This window comes from Zosterops lateralis (assembly GCF_965231275.1).
Source record: "Zosterops lateralis genome assembly, chromosome: 13".
NCBI lineage: Eukaryota > Metazoa > Chordata > Aves > Passeriformes > Zosteropidae > Zosterops > Zosterops lateralis.
The window spans coordinates 19,330,942-19,340,941 of record NC_139773.1 but is presented as its reverse complement, the minus strand read 5'-3'; the positions used below and the strand labels follow the sequence as shown (position 1 = coordinate 19,340,941).

The 10,000-nt window shown below is 43.1% G+C and overlaps 1 protein-coding gene across 2 annotated transcripts in view; it reads right to left on the bottom strand.

Annotated features, from left to right (window-relative positions):
• The window catches only part of MAP2K5 (mitogen-activated protein kinase kinase 5), a gene marked incomplete at its 5' end in the record, with an annotated part of 132,505 nt that overhangs the window by 25,449 nt on the left and 97,056 nt on the right, over positions 1-10,000 (bottom strand). The gene's annotated exons all lie outside the window — the stretch shown is intronic.

Sequence of the window (10,000 nt, the reverse complement as noted above, 5' to 3'; positions counted from 1 at the left end):
GAGAAGTTGTTCCAACATCAGCATAAAAACCTGGACTGTGCAGCTCCTGTCCTGCAGCACAGCCAGGGCACAGGGGGCTCACACCAAAGAAAACTTCACCTGGATGGAAATAAATGTTAAATCCTATTTTTTCCCTCATTTTTTAGGGACATATTTTTCTGTTTAATTCAGGTATTTGACCTGCTGGCCGTGGCCACACCTGGTTTGCTCTGAGGAGCTGGGGAAGGGATTTTTTGTGTGGAAGGGTGGAGATGAACACACACAGGAGCTCAGGATGGAAAGGAGATGGAGCCATCCTGAGGCTTTTAGTGGACACATTTATTATATATTTGCCTGGAAAATGCAAAGCCTTCTTGGAGGCTCAAGGAAATCAAGGCTGCACCCTGATGACACCTTCCACTAGAGCAGGCTGCTCAAGTCCAGGGTGTGCAGAGCTTATTTTGTATCCTGAGGTTTCCCAGGTGTTGTCTGACACTCCAAAAGACGGGAATAAAGGGAAATAAAGCAAAGCTGCACATCTGTCCCCAGTCTGAGTGATGGAATATGGTCATGTTTGCTGCACCCCAGTGACCTGCCTGATTCCCCACCTACAAAATGAAATCACACTACAGAGGGAAAGGAAGTAGAAATCCAAGATTTTAAAGGAGTGGGAAACAGATCTTTTCCATTTTGACTGGGAAAAGGTTCTTTCCTTTCCATGAACTGCCACAACTTTTGACCAGTATCATAAAGAGCTCCATACTGGGGATGATGCCAAAATAGCAGTGAAGACACCAAGGGATTATAAGGATCCATGGAATGTTATTCCCAAGACTGGCTGTTCCCAAAGATCCAGCAACATTCCCACAGCTGGAATCTCCTGTAGAAGACCCAAGAAACATTCTCACAACTGGGATTTCCTGCAGGAGAAGACCTAAGAAATATTCCCACAACTGGGATTTCCTGCAGGAGAAGACCCAAGAAATATTCCCAAACTGGGATCTGCTGCAGAAGATCCAAACAACATTTCCATAACTGGGATCTGCTGCAGAAGACCCAAGAAATATTCCCACAATTGGGATCTGCTGCAGGAGATCCAAGAAACATTCCCACAGCTGGATCTGCTGCAGGAGAAGATCCAAACAACATTTCCACAACTGGGATCTGCTGCAGGAGATCCAAACAACATTCCCACAATTGGGATCTGCTGCAGGAGAAGCCAAGAGCAGCCTCTGATTTCTCCAAACCAATCGTGCACACGGAGCCAGGGAAGGGCAAGAGGAAAAAAAAGTTTGAGTGATGCCTTTGCCTTGTGAATAATGAACAGTTCAAGGAGGTCAACCCATTACAACTGAAACCGTTTAATTATTAATTATGCACAATCTATGAGCAAAAGGACAAGTTCAGAATGTTTAATGTGTGGTAACTCCGACTGGACCCTCTCTTGGCATTTTGTTATTAGCACTTGTCAGCAAGGTGCTCAGGCAGAAAGACAAAAGCACAGCAGCAGAAAACCCGAGCTGGAGGAGGAGGAGGGAAGGCTTTAAACTTCAAACACTGCTCCTAATATTTAATTTATAGAGTGCCAGGGCTCTGGTATAAACCTTATTGACTTCCCTGGAGTCAGGGGAAGCCACATTATCTAAATGAAGACCTGAGAATGAACACACTGAACAATCCCTCCCAAATCCCTCTCTTCTGAAGGCAGCAATAACATTAGGATCTGGATCTTCTTTTTCCCTTACAGGTCTGAACAAAGGAAGAAAGAAGCACCTAAGAGGATGTCCAGAAGCCAATCCTTTGGAGCCTTTGCAATATGAGCTTGAATTACAGATCCCAGCGTTATCCTCACTTACTCCTCCAAGTGATTATTTGGAACTTCTGCTCTGTTTGCTCTCCCTCAGCAGAGCAGTGGCAGAGATGCTATTGAGGAAATAAATAATGGCCAGCAAATCCACAAATGAACATGGATAAAGGCACCTTCCTCCTTTTGCTCTCCAGTTTGCAGATTTACATGGATAACCTCAAGAAGAAAATTCAACAGATACCGTTTGGAGCTGCTTTTTTTTTTTTTTTTTTTTTTTTTTTTTTTTTTTTTTTTTTTAAAACCCTCTCATGTCAATTAAATTTGTGAGTCATTCCTGACTGGCAACAAACACCAAAACCCCTCAGGATTTCTACACTTTCAGGGATCTTCCCAGCACACAATTTCTGGAGAGCAAAACATTTTCTCAGGATGGATTTAAACGTCTGAGATTTACCACATCCTTCTGAAAGAGAAATCCCACAACCTCCCTGAGTGGAAAACCAGGAAGCACAGCCTTCCCTAAACATCCAAGGAACATCTCCAGGACTGGGATCTGCTGCAGAAGAAGCCAAACTGATTTTTTTTCTCTGATTTCTCTCTCCCATGACTGGGATCTGCTGCAGGAGAAACCAAACTGATTTTTCTTCTCTGATTTCTCTCTCCCATAACTGAGATTGCTGCAGGAGAAACCAAACTGATTTTTTTTCTCTGATTTCTCTCTCCCATGACTGGGATCTGCTGCAGAAGAAGCCAAGCTGATTTCTCTCTCTGATTTCTCTCTCCCACAACTGGGATCTGTTGCAGGAGAAACCAAACTGATTTCTCTCTGATTTCTCTCTCTGATTTCTCTCTCCCATGACCAGGATCTGCTGCAGGAGAAGACAAGCTGATTTCTCTCTCTGATTTCTCTGTCTGATTTCTCTGTCTGATTTCTCTCTCTGATTTCTCTCTCTGATTTCTCTCTCTGATTTCTCCAAACCAACCATGCACACCGAGTGAGGGAACAAGAAAAATGGTTTGAGTGATGCCATCAGGGTGGTGATGGAACACTTGGGATCAAATCCCTGTGTCCCTTGGGCCAACCCCATGGATGGAATGATGGACAATTGTCACCAGCACGTCCCACAAGCACCTGGTGGCACCAGGGGCTGCAATTCCCAGTGGACACCCCAAAACCAAACCAGTTTAATTCCCGCTGCTGTGGGAAGGGTTAAACTTTCCCGTTCTTTCCCCTCAGCTGTGTTTGTGCAGAAGGAGCTGCCATGGTCCTGTGGCTCCAGGGCCACAGGAGGGAAGTTACCAGCAGCCAGCAAACCAAAGCTCAGCTCCTCTGTGCCCCGGGCTCCCCTGGTGCTCCTGCCTGTGCAGCGAGCGGCTCCTCTGGGCACAAACTCCTGCTCTGGCTCCTCCACGGATGCTGAAATGGCAGCACGTCATAAATAATGCCTGTGCTTGGCACAGCACTCATCACTCCAGCCCTCCAAACCTCTAGGATTAATGAATTTTTATGCTTCTCTTGTATTAACGCTTTCAAAAAATATATTTACTTTTCCAGAGCTGCATTTAGTTTTGTGGCCAAATAGTGATTTTTTAATTTTCTTTTTTTTAGTAAGTTTTAGATGCACCAGAAATGCTGCCAGGTGCTATTACAGGTAATAAATGCACAGAGAATTCTGAGTTGGAGGGAACCATAAAGATGACCAAGTCCAACTCTTAAGTGGACAGTCTTTGGCTACAATGAGAGCAGGGAATGACAATATTGTACAAACTCAGATTTACTCCTACAAGGACCATTTCTTCCACAAAAAAAAAAAAAAAAAAAAAAAAAAAAAAAGAAAAAAAAATCTATCTATCTATCTATCTATCTATCTAGATCTGTACACATATAAATAAAAAATATATATATCTGTACACATATAAATAAAATCCATTTCCCAATTTAAATCTACCCCTTCCAGACAACTTCCTTCCACAACACTCCTAAAAAAACTCCATAAAAACAAAATCAAAGCCTGACTTTCTTCTCACTCTAACAACTTTCTTCCACACCATCCCTAAAACAATAGATCTATATAAAACAACAACAGAAAAGGGAAAAAAAAAATCTATTTTTTTGCTTTTCCAGCCAATCTACTTCAAAAAGCCCTGCACAGACCTAATGCAGGGCATTTCTGACACAAGTAACAAGTTGGCAGCAGCCAGCGGTGGCTGGAGGTGGCTCCAGACTTGAAAGAATCCCTGGATTTTTCCACCCTGGGCAGGAAGGTGAAGGATGATTACATCTCTGCACCTCTTGCTCTTTTTCTCAGGAGCCAAAAGTGACAAATTATCCGTGGGGGCACCTCGGGGTGGGGTTTTGTGTGCTGGGGTTGGAGTGGAGAAGGAAACTCGTTTATTTGCAGAGCTGGACAGAGCTGAGGGTTGAAAGGTCAATGTTTCATCCCCAAAACACAGCTTTTCTCAAAACCTCAAACCTCCTGGGGACCAGCTCCTCTTCCAGCTCTTTTCTCCTCAAATTCTTGGGAAGATCAGGCACTTCCCTCTGTCAGGATGCTCCTGGTTGAGTAACCCAGTGGATATTTGGATTATTTGGTTGTAGCTATTGGGGGTATTTTTCAAAGCCCACAAAAAGGGAGGAAAGAAAGGATTAAGAGCAGGAATAATCCAGAATGTGTGGGACATGGCACTTCCTCCCCTTGCCATGGATTGGATTGGGATTTTAGGATCCTTATGGTTTTAGCTTGTGTATTTTTCATATATTTGTAATCCTGCAGTTCTTTAGTGCAGAACTCCAAACTCCACACACACTGTGAGCTGCTGCTTCCCCATTTTGGGCAGACACAACAATTCCTCTCCAGGCCTGGGGATCAAAAAGACACCTCACTGCCCCAGAAATGGAAATAAAAGTGAGTTGGGGCAGCAAATTTGGGGTAAATGACTTCATTACCTGAAGCTGGAATTGGGATATTAACCCCCAACGTGCAAATGGACCAAACTTATAAAAATATGAAAATTTGTGGTCCATTTTTTGGCCCTTCAATAAATACAACTGATTTTAATTCCCTCAATTTTGTCTGGCCTCTGTTTCTAGATGGCTCCCAAAAAAAAAAAAAAAAAGAAGAATAAAAAAGGCATCAGCCAGGCTCTGTTCCTCTCTGCAAAAACAGGTTAATCCTTCCACCAGAAGTGTAATTGCTTTTTTTCTCTCAAACAAGGCCAGAATTCCTCCCTCTCCTGTCGCTCATCAGGCAGCAGAGCACGGCAGGTTTGGGCACACAAACACACACCAAGGGGACCTGGCAAAAAACAAAAAAACTCAACCCATTTGTTGCTCCCTTTCCTCCCCTGCACCCTCCCGATGCATTTTTATTGCTTTTTCATAAAACACCGCTGCAAATAATCAAGCATGACCATTGACATCCACAAGATTGAGTTTTAGGAACCATTAAATGAGCTTGTTCTCCTGGGAAGGTTCTTGCTCAGGTTGGTCTAAAGGTAATTATTCAGCAATTCCTACCTGTGGTTTTACCTTGTTCCTGTTGAAGTCTCTGAATCTCAGACATTGGTAAGGTCACAGTTTCTGTCTCCATAAAACTGTTCCTTAAATCAGTTTATCCACTAAAGAAATTATTGTAGGTTTGGGTAAACACACAGACACATGTGTATAAACCTATGGAAATCTTCAAGGCTCCCAAAATTTCCAGGTTTCCTACATTTGAATCAATACCTGAGAATTTCAAGAGAAATTCCTAAAGAAAAAAAGAAATTAAATCTTGTTTTATTTTGAGCCTTTTCAAGGTTTGTTTTTTGGAATTTTTTGTGGTTTTTTTTTTTTTTTTTTTTTTTTTTTCCTTTGTTTTGTTTGTTTATTTTGTGTTTTTTTTTTTTTTTTTTTACTGCAAAAGCAGTAGTAAAAAACAAAATTTTGCCTTTTATAGCAAAGGCAAAATGCAGCACAGATTCATTCATAAGGTGAAGGAATTCAGGAACTCTCCTCATGTTGTTTGATCAAGCTGAACATCCTGGGAATTGTTAAGGCTATTCCAATAAGAAGAGAAGTATATTTAACCACATTAAAAAAAAAAAAAAAAAAAAAAAAAAGATAATAGGAACAACTACACAAAAAACATGGCTTAAGTGCAAGTTAATTTTTTTTTTTTTTTTCCACAAGAAAACTTGAAAACATATTGACACTGAAATGCTTCACCAGCTCAGCGTTAACACCCCAGCAGCTCTTAAATGTTTCTGGAGTAAGGATTTAAAAAGAGACAAAAAAAAAGAAAGAAAAAAAAAAAAAAAAGAGGTCTTTGATTTGTGGAGTTTGCAAAGTCCTTGAGCTAGATTAAACTGCAGTCTTGTGAGACCGAGTATCTCTGTGGGGGCACTTCACAGAAACGCTCAAGAAACTCATGGAAATCTTCTCTCTCTGCTTACTCATGGAGCTATCAGGGTAAGGATTCATGAGGAGAACTAATTAATTTTTCTTCTCCATTTCTGCCTGGTTTGTTAAGCCAGGCAGGTTTTGCAGTGCTGCCTCCTGTTTGTACAAAGCAGGATTTGCTCTCCCCTCCCCTGAGCCTCGGATGGAATTGGAATAACACAATAATTTCAAACTGAGGGGTAAAAAATCAAGTTCTTCTCCCTAATCCAAAACAATTAAAAATAAATAAACCAAAAAGCAAGGCTGAAATCACAATTACAGTGAGACAAACCACAGCACCTTAGAAAACAAAATAAATTTCTCTCAGGTGAGGAGGAAAAGGCTGGAAAAGCAGAGCTGATGTTTAACTACAGAACTGCTGCCCAAACTGCTCCAGGGGCTGGCAGGAATTGCTTTTCCTAGAAAGGACACTCCAGCTACAGAAAGGTTAAACAAAACAGCCCTGGAGAGCTTAAGGAATATTTAAAGGACTCTACAGGATGGATTCCAGCTTTCTGCCCATCCAACCTCCTCCAGATGCAGAGCAGACACCTCTGAAACCACGGGATCCACAGGATGGGGAGCTGAAATGCTGAAAAAACACAAAGTTCCTGGGTTTGGGCTTTTTTTTTGGGATCTTTGGACTCAATCTCTGCACAGGGAATGCTGAGCTATGCAGAGATCAGGGAAAAAAATGGCATTTTTAGAAGGTTTCAGGAATTCTGCAGCTGGAATACAGCTGAGGAAGCAACTAAATGGTTGGATTTGATGATTTTTGAGGCGTTTTTCAATCTAAATTATTCTAATCAGTGATTTCCTACTAACATATTTTGACAGCAAGATAACAGGGAAATAAGTACCTACAGTTTGGAAGAGCCTTGAAAAGAATGTCACTTCTCAACCTACTTCAAGGGATGCAAAAAAATGTTATGAACAAAGCTGTGATTTTCCTGAAAAACCCAATCCCACATTTTTCTGCAGAGGTGCACAACCCAGTAAAACCCACCAGTAACCAAACTGGAAATGCAGAGCTGCCTCATTGACCTTTTACATGGAGAATTTTTAATGCATCAAAAGGAAAATGCAGAATTATAGTCAGTGCTACATGGAATTTGGAAGTGGAATTTGTTTTCCTGAGTGACCCTTGCAGAAATCAGCCAGGAGAACACTGGAGTGGCCCAGGTGGTTTGGCTGGGTATTGCTGAAGATCTGGAGGATGAGCAAGGAACAGGCAGGAGAAAATATCATGGGAAATTGTGAGACCACGAGCAGTGAGAATGTTAAAAACCTACAGACTCTACCTACAATATTGAGGTTTCAGAGTCAACACCTGCATTTCTCCAGTCACAAAACCATGGAATTGTCAAAGTTGGAGAAGATCTTGGAGATTGTTGAGTCCAGCTGCCAATGCAGCACCTCCACACTCAGCACTGAACCTTGTCCCCAAGGGCCACATCCACATCTTTTGAACATTTCCAGGGATGGTGACTCCATCACTGCCTTGGGTATCCTATTCCAATCCTTCACAACTTTTTCCACGAAGAAATTTTCCCCAGTATCCAAACCAAACCTCCCCTGGCCCAGCCTGAGGCCGTTCCCTCTCCTCCTGTCCCTGTTCCCCGGGAGCAGAGCCCGACCCCCCCAGGCTGTCTCCTCCTGTCAGGGACTTGTGCAGAGCCAGAAATTCCCCCTGAGCCTCCTTTTCTCCAGGCTGAGCTCCCTCAGCTGCTCCTGGGGCTCTGGGGTTTGCATTTCCAATTCATATCTCTACTCTTTTTCTACATCTGGAACAGATTCCGACGGCAAAAACTTTTCAGGAATTGTTTGTTGTTTTGGAAGCACAATCCCATTCCATGGTAAACTCTCTGGCTGCACCACCATGAACAAACAGGGCCACATCCAGGACATCCTCCAAGCCTGGCTCCTGCATCCAGCCCTTCTCCATCCTTCCCAATAGGAATTATCTGCATTTCCTGCACTCAGAGACAAACTCAGCCCAGTGCTGGAATATCCAATGCTCTCAGCTCCCCAAATAACAGCATTTATTGCCTTTATTGCTGGCTGTGGCAGGAGGAACTCCATTAACAACCAGTCTATCCCCATTTTCAGGGCCAGGAGCAGGGGGCTGGTCATGGTGGGAGATGCTGCTCCAATAGGATCGGTGCTCAAATGAGCGTGGCTGATTTGGAGCTGGATCAGAGCTCAACTCGAAGTCACCACATGGTAAAAAAATTAAAGGTTCTGGCAGGCAAGTTCATCCCATCCACACAACGCTCCTCACACTAATTCTGCCATCAAAAAATAATCCCAGCCCTGATGGTATCGGCAGCCCCGTAAGATCATTTCTCAGCAAAACCCATCAGGCACAGTTTGCTGTGATTTCAGAGGAGCCACCGTGCCTGGCTTTGTTTTGGTTCAATTATCCTGCTTTTCAAATCATTCATTCATCCTTTTTTTGAGTCCGTTTAAGTCCTAGAAAAGGAACAAACAAAGGAACAAACCCACTTTGCAAACTGCCAAAGTGACCCACTGTGTTTCATGTATTTCACCAAGAGTTTCAAAATTCTCACTACTGCAGAAAACCTAAAAATTCCCATTTTTAGACAGGTTTTATTCTGTAGTGTCCACTGTCCCAGGGTTGTTCCAAGCTCCATCCAAACCTGGCCTTGGACACTTCCAGGGATGGGGCAGCCACAGCCTCTCTGAGCAGCTGAATTAATTAATCCTATGAATTAATATTAACTTGGATTCCTGTGACATTTTGGTGGAAATTCTACCAAGAATCAAGGTTTTAATTTCATCACTTTAAAACACCTCTAGGTTCTCCTGGACCAGGCTCTGAAGTTTTAGCTGGCTCCAGATGAGGACTGAGGGAATTTTAAGACCTCAAAGCCAAAGGGAAAAGCTGACCCAGAATAAACAATCTTACAAAAACCAGGATTTCTAATTCTGAATATTCCCATTCTGACATGGTGTGTGCTCAAAACAAAGTGAGTGGAGCTTAAAGAACTTTGAGCTGAGCTTTGACCACCACCTCAAGAGAATGACTTCACTTGCTGTGGAACATCAAACAAATCTCAAAAAACACCAAAATTCCAGCACTGAAGGTAGTTGGGCACTCAGATGTGCAGAGCCTGCACAAAGTTCCCTGGCTGAAGTTTTTTTTTGTGAGAAGACTGGAGCAGTTCTGATCCTGAGGAGATGCGAAAGCTGCCAGAAGGTCACAGAATCCTTCAGGCTGGGAAAGATCATCAAGTGCAATAATCCAGCCCAAAATGAGCTCCTCAGGGCCGAGTTTTAGAGCAGTGAGCTCAGATTGAGGCAGCAGCACCCACTGAAAAGTGATTTGTGTAAGAACAGGATTGTCTCCAGCTGAGCTCCCTGAGGATGGAGAAGACCTTTTGGTGGTGCTGATGACACCCCTGGTGTCACCACTTTGGAACATCCACACCTCAACCCAAGTGTGTGTGAGAGAAATAACGATGGATGGAAGAGATTAAATAAACAGAATTCCCTAAAAATCACCCAAAGAACCAGATCTCCACCAGGAGCCAGGGCAAAGAGCTGGGAGACTGGGAAAACTCTTCACACAGAGGATCTTTGCTCATTTTAATGTCACTGCACCCCTCAAGGCCCAAATGGCACTTTTGGGAAGGAGTTCAGCTCAGACAGAAAGTGAAGGACAGAAGTGCTCACCCAGGCAGGTGGAGACAACAGAAATGAGCACTTGGCTCACCCCAAGCTCAACAAATATTTCAGGGACAGCCTGAAAGCAGCTTGAGACACATTTTAGA